This window comes from Pan paniscus, chromosome 1 (assembly GCF_029289425.2).
Source record: "Pan paniscus chromosome 1, NHGRI_mPanPan1-v2.0_pri, whole genome shotgun sequence".
Taxonomy (NCBI): domain Eukaryota; kingdom Metazoa; phylum Chordata; class Mammalia; order Primates; family Hominidae; genus Pan; species Pan paniscus.
In genome coordinates, this window is record NC_073249.2 from 185,925,416 (window position 1) to 185,938,754 (window position 13,339).

The 13,339-nt window shown below is 50.4% G+C and overlaps 1 long non-coding RNA gene across 2 annotated transcripts in view; it reads right to left on the reverse strand.

The window, feature by feature from the left end:
* LOC117980637 (uncharacterized) overlaps positions 1–9,586 on the reverse strand; it is a 37,327-nt gene extending 27,741 nt beyond the window's left edge. For both annotated transcript variants that reach the window (XR_008620232.2, XR_004672055.3), the window contains exon 1: positions 8,472–9,586. This is a non-coding gene — a long non-coding RNA (uncharacterized LOC117980637). The remainder of the gene's footprint in view (positions 1–8,471) is intronic.
* Positions 9,587–13,339: the final 3,753 nt, after the last annotated feature.

The following is a 13,339-nucleotide window of genomic DNA, read 5'->3' on the forward strand; positions in this document are numbered from 1 at the left end:
GAACAGATACTTCACCAAAGAAGATATCTAGTGACAGGGCATGTTATCTTACACCTATAATCCCAGTGCTTTGGGAGGCTGAGGTGGGAGGATCACATGAGCCCAGGAGTTCAAGTTTACAGTAAGCTATGATCATACCACTGCACTTCAGCCTGGGCAACACAGCAGGACTGTCTCTGAGCAAAAAAAAAAAGGGGGGGATAAACTAAACAGACCCTGAACCAGACTCTGTTCTCAAGGAGCACCCAGGTTGGTGGAGAAGACAGGTGGGTCATCAATCAGTTCATTATGATCCAGAAAACCAGGGAGAAACAGAAAGTGACAGGACACAGGGTGGAGAGGAAAAAAGCCCAGATCCACTCTCCAGCCCTGGACTCAGAATTAGTTAGCAAATAATATATGCTAGGTGCTGTACATAATCTGCGTCCTTTAAATCTTACCACAAACCCACATGTCAAGTAGCTACCTTTAGTCTCATTTTACAGATAAGGAAAACCGAGGCTCAGATAAGCTAAGTAGTCCAGGGTCAGACCATTTGTTAAACCTCAGAATCTGGATTCCAGCTCGTCTGATTCCAAAGTCAACCATGCTCTCCTGCCTCCCATTATAAAGTGTTGCGCATTATAATTATATTTCTGAACATTGACTGAGGGAGAAAGTTTATAATTTTCACTCTTTCCTTCCCAGGAGTGATTCTTTTTTAAGTAAAATAGAGACGAGGCCTCACTATGTTGCCCAGGCTGGTCTTGAACACCTGGGTGCAAGCCATCCTCCTGTCTTGGCCTCCCAAGGTGCTGGGATTACAGGTGAGAGCCACCATGCCCAGCCCCAAGTGTTATTATTCTTTAAATATATATATACTTTTAATTTATTATCAGCTTCAATAAAGCCCCCTAAATAAGCAATGCATCTCATCCTCCAGAAAGACTTCTCAGCGTCCCCAGTCCCAGTGCCCCAAGCTTACCCCAACACAGCACCAGCCCACAGTCAGCTACTAAGTGCCTGTTGACTGGTCTGATTTCCTGATGTGAGTTCCAAGGAGGCAAAATCCATGTCAGGGGCCAGTAGGTCCCAGTAAGTATAAGTATTTGAGGAAGGGGGAAGAGAGAACAAACTGAAGGCAGGGAAGAATTTTTTTTTTTTTTGAGACAGAGTCTCACTCTGTTGTCCAGGCTGGAGTACAGTGGCACAATCTCAGCTCACTGCAATCTCAGCCTCCCAGGTTCAAGTGATTCTCCTGCCTCAGCCTCTCAAGTACCTGGAATTACAGGCACCCGCCACCATGCTGGGCTAGTGTGTGTGTGTGTGTGTGTGTGTGTGTGTGTGTGTATTTTTAGGAGAGACGGGGTTTCACCATGTTGGCCGGGCTGATCTTGAACTCCTGACCTCGAGTGATCCACCCACATCAGCCTCCCAAAATGCTGGGATAACAGGCATGAGCCGCCATGCCCAGCCTTTAAAACCTATCATCATAAATACCATTGATTGAATATTTGCCCTCTGCCAGGCTCTAGCTCAACACTCCACTATATGCATGGTCTCCTTTAAACCTCTCAATCTGATGAGATGGATGATATTTTCATCCTCGATTTAGATTTGAGGACTGAAGTTCAGAGAGGGTGTCTCCTGCCTAGGATTGCGCATCCAGGAAATGTTTGCTCTTAACCATTGCACTGCAACTTTGGGGCCACTTCCTCATACCCTGGTAGGAGCAGAGGGATTAATTCATGATGTTGTTGCAAGACATTCTAAATTGTGCCATCCCAAGTCCCCTCAGGCTCTTTGGGAGAAAATACTCAATCTTTCACAGCTTCTCAGCCCCATCTGTCCCTTCTTCAGGGTGACATCTGAAGGGGAATGGAGTTGGGGGCTTGGATAGTCTCATGGTTGGGGAAGGGGCCTCTGACCCACTACTGCTTCCTCTTTCGAGTGTCTGCCTTCTGCAGTGTGGCTGAGGCACACGTCCCACCTGTCCTCTGGGCAAGTCCCCTGGCCTCTGCTGCCCACAACTATGTTCCTGGCCACAGCCTTCACACCCTCTCCTCTGACCCCAACCTTCTTCTTGCCTACCGTCTTCCTGAGCATTTCTATACACCCACCCCCACCACCTCCTGGGGTTCCCTCTTCACACCTCCATCCTGGAGGGCATGGGCTCTGCGAGGCTGCCCCTGGAACTGAGAACAACCCTTACATCAGGGCTATTCAAAGTGTGGTTGGTATTGGAGCTAGGCTCGGTGGCTCATGCCTGCAATCCCAGCATTTTGGGAGGCTGAGGCAGGGGGATCACTTGAACCTAGGAGTTTGAGACTAGCCTGGGCAACACAGCGAGACCCCGCCTCTACAAAAAAAAAAAAAAATTAGCCAGGTGTTGTGGTACATGCCTGTAGTCCTAGCTACTCCAGAGGCTGAAGCAGGAGGCTTGCTTGAGCCCGGGAATTTGAGGTTGCAGTGAGCTGTGATCAGGCTACTGCACTCCAGTCTGGGGGACAGAGCTAGACCTTGGCTCTTAAAAAAAATATATATATATATATGTGGTTCATATCACCTAGGAAGTTGTTAGAAATGCAAATTCTCCAGCCCCGCCCTGGAGCTACTGAATCAGAAACTCTGCAGGTGGGGCCCAGGCAGCCATCCCTGTTGAAACAAGCCCTCCAGATGATTCTGATGCACACTGAAATTGGAGAATCACTGCTTTGTCTCCTACCTTCCCTCCCTCCAGGGCTCATAGTAAAAAGTCCAGGCCCCAACTTGGCCAGACTCCAGATCTTGACATTGATTTTATTTTTATTTTTAGAGACAAGAGTCTCACTCTGTAGCCCAGGCTGGAGTGCAGTGATGCAATCTCAGCTCACTGCAACCTCTGCCTCCTGGGTTCAAGTGATTCTCCTGCCTCAGCCTCCCGAGTAGCTGGGACTACAGGCGCACGCCACCACACCCAGCTAATTTTTGTATTTTTAGTAGAGACGGGGTTTCACCATGTTAGCAAGACTGGTCTCAACTCCTGACCTCAGGTGATCCACCCACCTCAGCCTCCCAAAGTGCTGGAATTACAGGCGTGAGCCACTGCGCCCAGCCCAGGTCTTGACATTTAAAAGGAAGTTTTGGGGTTCAGGAAAAAAAAACTCTTTATCTCTCCCAAGTGTGTAGGCCTTTACATTGAAATTCTGGATTCTGACACTGTTAGGTCTCCTCTACTCTTTCAAAAAATCCATTTAGAAAGGCGAAGCTAAGGATGAGCTGCTCATCTGCTGCTGAATCTGCCCCCGACTGGAAGCAACAGATGCCTCAGCAGCAAGGGTGGAGAAGGCCAGGAACATGGCTGGGAATTCAAAATTCATGGAATAGTTTTCTTAAAATCTCTTTTCCCTATATATACAATGTGTTTTCAAGTCTGAGCTCATTTAATCTTCATGTCAACCCCCGGAGGTCTCACAACATCAACCTCACCCCTTGGTGCAACATCAGCCCATGGACCTGGAGCCCATCTGTCAGGTCCTTGTTTTCTTTCATTCCCTCCTCTCCTCATTCTCTGCTGTCACTGCCTATATTCTGAGTTCATTATCCAAATCCAACCACTTACTAGTGTGTGACTTTGTGCAAGTTTACTTAATCTCCTTGTGCCTTAGTTTCTGTAGCACACAGATTCCATAGTCAACATTCAAAAGAATTTACTGGGCACCTACAATACTTTAGGCACTGGGGATATGGCAGTGAAGCAAATAAAGAAAAATCTCTGTCCTCATGGAGCTGACATTCTAGTGGGGTGAGGGGAGGGGAGGGAAGGGGAGAGGAGAAGAGAAAGATAATAAACCAGAAAGTAAAATATAATTTATAAAATGCTTCAGATGGTGACATGTAGTATAAACAATAAACAGGGAAGGGGATACAAGGTGCCTGGGTAGGGGAGGAAGGTGAGGTTTTGTTTTGTTTTTGAGACAGGCTCTTGCTCTGTTGGCTAGGCTGGAGGGCAGCAGCAGGATCATGGATCACTGCAGAGTCAACCTCCTGGGCTTAAGGGATCCTCCTGCCTCAGCCTCCAGAGTCACTGGGACTACAGGCACACACCACCAGGCCCGGCTAATTTTTTGATTTTTCGTATAGATGGGGGGGGGGGGGTCTCCTTATGTTTCTCAGGCTGGTCTCAAACTCCTAGCCTCAAGCAATCCTCCCACCTCGGCCTCCCAAAGTGCTGGCATTACAGGTGTGAGCCATTGCGCCCAGCCAAGTTGTTATTTTTAATGGGGTGGTTAAGGAGGATCCCACTAGTAAGATGACATTTGAACAGAAATTTGAAGGAGAAAATGACACGGATATCTGGGAAGATGGCATTCCAGGTAGAAGGAATGGCAAATGCAATAATTCTGAGGTTAATGGGAAAGCTGGCAAGGGGGTCAGTGTGGCTGGAGTTGGGGGGAAGCGTGTGGGAAGAGGTCTGACAAGGGGCTGGGGAGACAAGGACTGGATCATGTTGGGATCTCTCTGCTATTCTCAGGACTTTGACTCTAGGGAGCTGGGAAAAGGTTTGAGCAGGAGGAACCTGATCTAGCTCTGTATGTTAAGGTCACACCAGCTGCTGCGTGAAGAATAGGTCGAAGGGGCAGAGGCAGGGAGCCCATCAGTAATGGGGCCGCTGCAGTAATTCAGGTAGGAAACAGTGGGGACTTGGCCCACCTGGCAGCAGTCTGGAGGAGAGGTGTGAGCAGACCAGAAGGTATGTACTGAAGTTAGAACCGACAAGATCTGCAGATAGATCAGATATGGGAAGTAAGAAGTGGAGGGTGGACAGGGATGACTCCAACATTTTTAGCCTGAGCAACTGGAAAAGTGAAACTGCTATTGACTGAGATGGAGAAGACTGAGATGGAGAAGACTGAGAGAAGCAGGTTTGGGGAGATTGTTTTCGGACTCGTTAAGGTTAAGATTCTATTAGACATTCAGTAGAGAAGCCAACTGGCTATTGCACATATAGGTGTGGAATTCAGAAGGGAGGTTCAGGCTGGAGATAGAAACATTGGAGACTTTAGTGTTTTGATGACATTTCTAGAAGGAGCTCATGAGAGAATCTACTTCAGATGGGTGTTGTGGGAATTAGACGAGTTAAGCACCTAGAACATAGTAGGCATTCAATAAAGGTCGGCTATTACCAAGATCACTTTATGTCCCTTGCACTCCCCCACCAGCTTCTCACCACAGCCACCTCCATGATGGCCTCCACACTGCTGGTCAGAGTGAGCTTTCTACAGCACAGACCTGCCCATCCCTCCCTGCCCAAACCTGCAATGGCTCCCTATTGCTTAGAGAATAAAGTGTGCATATTTCATAGACTTCACAGACTGCCCCTAAAGCCTTCCCTGATCTGGACACTGTCACCCTCACCAGCCCCAATTTCTGCCACCACCCTCCACCTCCCACCTCATTCTCCAGCAGTAATAGGGAACCCTTTGTTCACAGCTTGTTGTCTTTGAACATGTGGCTGCCTCTGCCTTGACTTGTCCAGCAGCAAACCCAAGTGATTCTCACATCCTCTAAGAAGCTTCCCTCTCCACCCAGGGGCTGTTCCCTCTTCCCTGCAGACCTGCTTCCTATCCTTACTAGTGTTCCTTGAGGGGAAAAATGTGTTCTTTCCACTCCTGTTCCCGCAGCACCAAACACTGAGCCTGCCATAGGCAAGGGGCTGGGGGAGGGTAAATGAACAAAGGAAGAAGAGCTGATTCTCCATGATGGGTTTTTTATTGTTAGCATGTTTGAGTTCATGAAGACCCAGAGAGGTGCAGGTACTTGCTCAGGTCACTCAGTTGGTGAACCCTGTGGCCAGGAGTGGACTCCAGGCCTGTCTGATTCAAAGTTCTTGACTCAAGAGCATGTGCATGCACGGGCATGCACACAGGAAAACACACACACCCACACACGCACACACGCACACACACAGAACAATCTCAGGGCACCTGGTGGCTGGGGGTTCTCTTGATCTTCCAATTGTTCCCTTCTTGGGAATGGATCCAGGGAGAGGGTTAAGGATTTAGATTCAGAATAGGTATTCACTTGTTTGTTTAAAAAAAAAAAGAAATTGTAGAGATCCAGTCTCCCTATGTTGCCCAGGCTGTCTCAACCTCCTGGGCTCTAGTGATCCTCCTGCCTCGGCCTCCCAAAGTGCTGGGATTACACACATGAGCCGCTGCACCTGGCCAGTGTTCACTTGTTTATTCAGTAAGTCATTCACTCATTCATTCTCTCACTCACTCATTCACAATCAATCATTTGTTCTACTTCCAATTTTTACTCCCAGCAGATTAAGACCCTACCTCCTAAGAGCTGAATCTGAGGAGAGCCTGGTCAGGAAACAAGGCGGCACAGGGCCGGGAAAGGAACACCAAGGGCTTGTGGAGGACCTTGAAGGGTGAGAGGAGTTTACCAGGTGGCCCTGGAAAAGGATATCCTGACGTGCGGCTGCAGCATATGCAAAGACCCAGAGACTTGAAACCACCACTGAAAGGAGGGCACCTGGGGAGGTGGGAGGAGTGGCAGAGGATCACTGCGGGGAGAAGTTTGGAGACATGGGCAGGGGCCAAGGTGAAGATTAATTTGGGAGTTAGGTATGGAGGAGCAGGGTTAAGGTTTAGGTTGGGTTTAGGATTAGAGATTAGATCTTGAAATCAGATCATTTCTTTTTAACCTGCCTTTTCCAGAAGGATTTCATGTGGCTTGTATCAGTGATAAAGATCTGCGGTTATGATTAGGCCTGCCAAGAACCTAAGGATCAGGAATGGGCTTTATGGTTGGGATCCAAGATGCAGTAAAAACGAGGTACTTGAGGGAGCAAAGCCAATGCTCGCTGGGCATAGGTCTTCATTTTCTTTTTCTTTTTTTTGAGATGGAGTCTCGCTCTGTCGTCCAGGCTGGAGTGCAGTGGCACAATCTCGGCTTACTGCAAGCTCCGCCTCCGGGGTTCATGCCATTCTCCTGCCTCAGCTTCCCGAGTAGCTGGGACTACAGGCACCCGCCACCGTGCCCGGCTAATTTTTGTATTTTTAGTAGAGACGGGGTTTCACTGTGTTAGCCAGGACGGTCAGGTCTTCATTTTCTTTCTTTTTTCTTTTCTTTTCTTTTTATTTTTGAGACAGGGTCTCACACCATCACCCAGGCTGGAGTGCAGTGGCACAATGTCATCTCACTGCAACCTCCACCTCCCGGGTTCAGGCAATTCACCTGCCTCAGCCTTCTGAGTAGCTGGGACTACCTGCGCACAACACCACCCAGGTAATATTTTTGTTTGTTTGTTTTGAGATGGAGTTTCGCTCTTGTTGCCCAGGCTGGAGTGCAATGGCGCAATCTCGGCTCACTGCAACCTCCGCCTCTCGGGTTCAAGCAATTCTCCTGCCTCAGCCTCATGAGTAGCTGGGATTACAGGCGCCTGCCACCACACCCAGCTAATTTTTTTGTATTTTTAATAGAGATGGGGTTTCACTATGTTGGCCAGGCTGGTCTTGAACTCCTGACCTCAGGTGATCCGCCCGCCTTGGCCTCTCAAAGTTCTGGGATTATAGGCGTGAGCCATCGTGCCAGGCCTGTTTTGTATTTTTTGTAGAGATGGAGTGGTAGGGGAGACTGAGTCTTGCTATGTCGCCCAGGCTGGTCTCGAACTCCTGAACTCAAACAATTCCCCCGCCTAGGCCTCCCAAAGTGCTAGGATTACAGTTGTGGGCCACCACTCCCGGCAGGTGTTCATCGTCCTCCTTTCTGAAGCATGCATCTCCCGGCTGTGTAGTCTTGAGACTTAACCTCTGGGCCTCCTGATGCCCACCTGCTAAACTGCTGTGCAGATGAAGATGCTATTCGTCTTGCACATCTTCTCTGCGTCAGGCACCACCGGGCAGGACAGATGTTCTCACCTACTCCCGCAATACCCCAATGTTGAGCCGTAATGGAATAGTTTAATCCACACCGCCGGCATACATTAGGTGCTCCGTCCAGGCTAGTTCTCTCCCCTTCCCTCATTTCCCCACAAAGCCCCTTGGTGGCTGGGGCCGCCCAGGTGTGCTGACTCACCTGTCTAGAGGAACGGACTGCGCCAGGGGCTGTATCGCTCGGGCCCCGCCACCCCCTGCCCCCGCCCGTCCCGGGCCAGCGCGGTGCAGCCGGGGTCCTGAGCTGCCCCAGGCTGGGAGCAGCGCAATTATCCTAATTACAGCCCGGCCTCCGCGGTGGTGGCGAGCGCGGCCACGCCGTCCCGAGAACGCCCCTGAACCAGGGCCCGAGCGTGGGAACCGCCGTGCCCTCTGCCGCGGGCGGCGGCGGCAGCCGCGTCGGGGACCCGCCCGCCCGCCAGGCCTGGATGGGCGATAAGCCTGCCCCGCCGCTCACACCCGCGGCTAATGACCCGGCTGCGCTCGGCGCGCATGGCCCCCTTTCGACTGCCCCTTTCATCTGCCCCCTCCCAGCGCCCCGCACCCATCAACTCCGCATCCCCATACCTGGGTGGGGACAGCGGCGGGGCCCGAAGCCCCTACTGCCAGGAGCAGCGAGTGGCCAAACGCGCGAGGAGGTTCCCAGGCGCCCGGGGTGCGAAGGAGGGAGACTACGGGCGCCCCGCCCGCAGAGTCCACGCACATCCGCTCATTCATTCATCCATTCGTTCGTCCACGCACCCACTCACTCAGTCACTCGTTCATTTATTCACGACACAAACGTTTTCTAAGTATCCTCTAATGACTGTTTCCTTTTCTGTAAGTTGGGAATAATAATACTATGTAGGCCAGTCGCGGTGGCTCTTGCCTGTAATCCCAGCACTTTGGGAGGCCTGGGCGGGTGGATCACGAGGTCAGGAGTTCGAGACCAGGCTGGCCAACATAGTGAAACCCCGTCTCTACTAAAAATACAAAAATTTAGCTGGGTGTGGTGGTGGGCGCCTGTAATCCCAGCTACTCAGGAGGCTGAGGCAGGAGAATCGCTTGAACCCGGGAGGCAGAGGTTGCAGTGAGCTGGGATAGTGCCATTGCACTCCAGCCCTGGCAACAGTGCAAGACTCTGTCTCAAAAAATAAATACACACATACATACATAAATAAATAAAAATAATAATAATACGAACTTCACAGGATCATTCTAAAGTTTAAGACGGGCATGGGGAGGAAAGAGATGGCTCATTTATTAAGTACTTGTTCTCTCCAAATACACACTAGCTCACACTTCTCACAGCAGCCCTGAATTAGGTAAAACCCCATATTACAGACATGGAGACTGAGTCGCAGAGAAGCCATGGGATTTGCCAAATAACAGGAGTGTCAGACTTTTGTCCTCTGAAGCAGCTCCCACTACACCACGAAGTGAGTATGCAGTTAATGCCTGTTGCACCAAATAATAAAAATAATTACTATAAAAAAGAAAAAACATAAAAAAGAAAAAGAACACTATTGCAATTGACCATAAAAACATTAAAAAGGCCAAGCACAGTGGCTCATGCCTGTAATCCCAGCACTTTGGGAGGCTGAGGCAGGAAGATTGCTTGAGCCCAGGAGGCTGAGGCTGCAGTAAGCCAAGATTGCACCACTGCACTCCAGCCTGGGTGACAGAGTGGGACCCTGTCTCAAAATAATAATAACAAATAAATAAAATTAAAAATACATTAATAGGAAAGAAATATATATATATATATATATATATATATATATATATATATATATGAAAAACAGCCGATATTTCTGGAGTATTTATGCTGTGCCAGGCACTGTGCTAATTACTTTCTATGCATTATCTCATTTAATACTTGCAAAAACCTCAGGAGCTGGGCATCATTATGGTATTCCCATTTTACAGATGAGGAAACTAAAGCTGAGAGAATATGTCACTTTCTCAAGGCCACACAGTTAGCAGTGGCTGAAGTCAGGTTTGCACCCACCAAGCCAGGCAGGGCCACCCAGGCTCTTCGCTATGCAGTTGAAATAGAGCAGCCCCCCAGCTGGGCGCTGTGGCTCACACCTGTAATCCCAGCATTTTGGGAGGACGAGAGGGCAGATCATGAGGTCAGGAGATCTAGACCATCCTGGTTAACATGGTGAAACCCCGTCTCTACTAAAAATACAAAAAAATTAGCCGGGTGTGGTGGTGGGCGCCTGTAGTCCCAGCTACTCAGGAGACTGAGGTGGGAGAATGGCGTGAACCTGGGAGGCAGAGGTTGCAGTGAGCCGAGATCGTGCCACTGCACTCCAGCCTGGGTGACAGAGCGAGACTCCGTCTCAAAAAAAAAAAAAAAATAGAGCAGCCCCCTCTCCTCCCCATCTCTCAGTGTCCTTTCTGCCTAAGCTTAGGCACAGAGCCACTGAATGCCTTCTCTTTGGCCCAGCTGCTTCTCACCCCAGGGACCAGCTCAAAATTATCAGGGAACAGTTTCGAGATCTGGTGCGGAGGAAAGGCATGAGATAGAGATGGGGAGCCTGAACTTTTAAACTCTCCAGGCCTCAGTTCCTCAGCTACAAAATGAGCTCAGCAGTCCTTGTTCTGTTTCCCTCACAGCACTGTTGCCCATTTGTTGTTCTTTAGTTTGCTAATTTCCTTCATTTACTGGGAACATTTCTTTTCCTTTCTTTTTTTTTTTCTTTTCTTTCTCTTTTTTTTTTTTTAAGGCAGAGTCAGTCTGTTGCCCAGGCTGGAGTGCAGTGGTGCAATCACAGCTTTCTGCAGCCTCGACCTCCCGGGTTCAAGTGATCCTCCTGGCTCAGTCTCCTGAATAGCTGGAACTGTAGCCACGCACTATCGTACCTGGCTAATCTTTTTATTTTTTGTAGAGATGGGGTCTCCCTATGTTGCCCAGGCTGATCTCAAACTCCTGGGCTCAAGCAATCCTCCTACCTCGGCCTCCCAAAGTGCCGGGATTACAGGCATGAGCCACCACACCTGGCCTACTTAGAACATTTCTTCAGTGCCAACTATGAATTTGGTGCAGGGCTAGGGAGACCAACCATCCAGGTTTGCCCAGGACTGAGGAGTTCCCAGGATGCAGGACATGCTGAAACTAAGACAGTCCTCAGCACACCAGGATGGTGGGTCACCCTGCCTGTGCTGGGTACTGGGGATTTGAGGAGCATCAGGGCCCGGGCCTGGCCTGGTCCCTCTGGAAACTGGAAAGGCTCCTGCACACGGGGAGGGATGCCCCATGCGAGCTGTTGTCACTGGGAGCAGGGAGAGGGTGAGGTACCCTGGCAATATGCTGTGCTCAGCTTTTTCCCAGTTCCCTGGCTCCAGGCCCAGGCAGATTCGGCAAAGCAATCCTGCCCATTGCCTGGCTGGGAAAGCCAAGGCTGGAAGTGGCTTTCCCACAGCAGCTGCCATGAGTCAGTGCCCAGGGGCAGGGTGGTCAATCCCACCTCCAGCCACCCACTCCCCATGTGAGCAAGCCGCTTTACCTCTCAGAACTGCCTCCTGTCCTTACCTGGGGGTGGAGAGGAATGTGGCTGGGTGATCACCAAGCCTGGTAGTGGCCTTCTGTTTCCGAAGGCCTTTCCAGGAACCCTCCACTTCACCAGGAATTCAAAGGCGTGGGTGCCTACCAAGAACTTGGTCACTGCTGAGTTCTTGGCAATAACCAGGTGAGGACATGCCAGAAAGCACCTAGAAAGATGGGCTTTTGAAATCAGACAGAAAGAGCCGTAATCCCAGATGGTCACTGAACCTCATTTTCCTCCTCTGTAGAATGGGAGCAATACCACCTACCTCTCACTATTGGGGGAGTGAATAAGATTCTGAAGATGTGGAGACAAACCAGATGCTCAGAACACACCAGCCCCCTTCTTGCCCCTCCACCTATCATGCACTCTGTGCCCCAGCTGGCCTAGTCTCAGCCTAATAGCCCCTTCATCTGCTCTCTGCCCTCTCCTCTATTCACTAACAAGCCTTCATTGGCTATCCACCATGTGCTGGTCTTTTTAGGAACTCAGGTGAAGCAGACAGATTTTCTTTTTAAACGGACTCTCTGGCCAGGCACAGTGGCTCAAGCCTGTAGTCCCAGCACTTTGGGAGGCAGAGGCAGGAGGATCTCTTGAAGCCAGGAGTTTGACACCAGCCTGCACAACAAAGGGACACCTTGTCTCTTTAAAAAAAAAAAAAAAAAAAAAGGCCGGGCGCGGTGGCTCACGCCTGTAATCCCAGCACTTTGGGAGGCCGAGGCGGGCGGATCACGAGGTCAGGAGATCAAGACCATCCTGGCTAACACGGTGAGACCCCGTCTCTACTAACAATACAAAAAATTAGCCGGGCGTGGTAGCGGGCGCCTGTAGTCCCAGCTACTTGGGAGGCTGAGGCAGGAGAATGGCGTGAACCCGGGAGGCGGAGCTTGCAGTGAGCCGAGATCGCGCCACTGCACTCCAGCCTGGGCGACAGAGCGAGACTCCGTCTCAAAAAAAAAAAAAAAAAAAGAATCTCCTTTCCCTTTCTTATAGGGGAAGTCAAGGCAACTTCTGGGAGGAGAAAGAGCAGCAGTGGCCATGGCCCCTGAGAAAATAGGAGACCAGCTCCCTCATACTGCCCCTTTCTTGGACTGTCACCCTCTTCCTGGATGCCCTTTCCCTTCAGCTGCTGTCCCTCATCATCACTAACACCCCCCACCCCACCCCCAGCCTCCCCACCCCACTGCTCCTTTTGTTCAGACACCTCCTCCAGCAGGGAGGCCTGCCCTGGGTCCCCGGGCAGAATTAACTGTTCCTTCCCCCATGAAGTCTGAGCAAAGTTTCTCCTTCCCAGGGCCTCTGCCTCTTATCTTTGTAGCTTGCAGGGTCTAGCTCATTGTTGGCAGCCATGAATATGGAGAAAGGAGAATCAGAAGGGAAGGGGTGGGCCTGAGTCTATGTTCCCGTTTGGGAAGTTAACAAAAGAATTCCTGCCCACTCTGTGCCCAGGCGGTGACATTCCCTCCAGAAAGGGAGAAGGTGACAGAGGAGAGGAAGTCTGCCAGGGTAGGGTCCATTCTACGTCCTTCCAGTGTCTTCCTGCCTCACCTCTTGCCCCTGTTTTACGCCCTGAGGCTGGCTGTGAGCAGCCCATCTCCATTGGCAGGAGGCTGCTGGAATGGGGGAGTTTCCCAGACTGGGATGCACATGTGAGGACATCAACTTTGCTAGGAGCAGTGGGTCTCCTCGAGAAGTCATTTCCTTGTGTGTGAGGGGCTTGACCAGATGACCTTAAAGTCCTTCCAGAAGCAATCTTAGGATGCAGAAATGCTGAGATTTCTGGATCTTCATTTCCAGAATCTGTGATCTGAAATGGTTCTGTCCAATATGATAGCCATGAGCCACATGTGGCTACTGAGCCGTTGGTATGTGGCTAATCAAAACTGTGGTATAAGGCCGGGT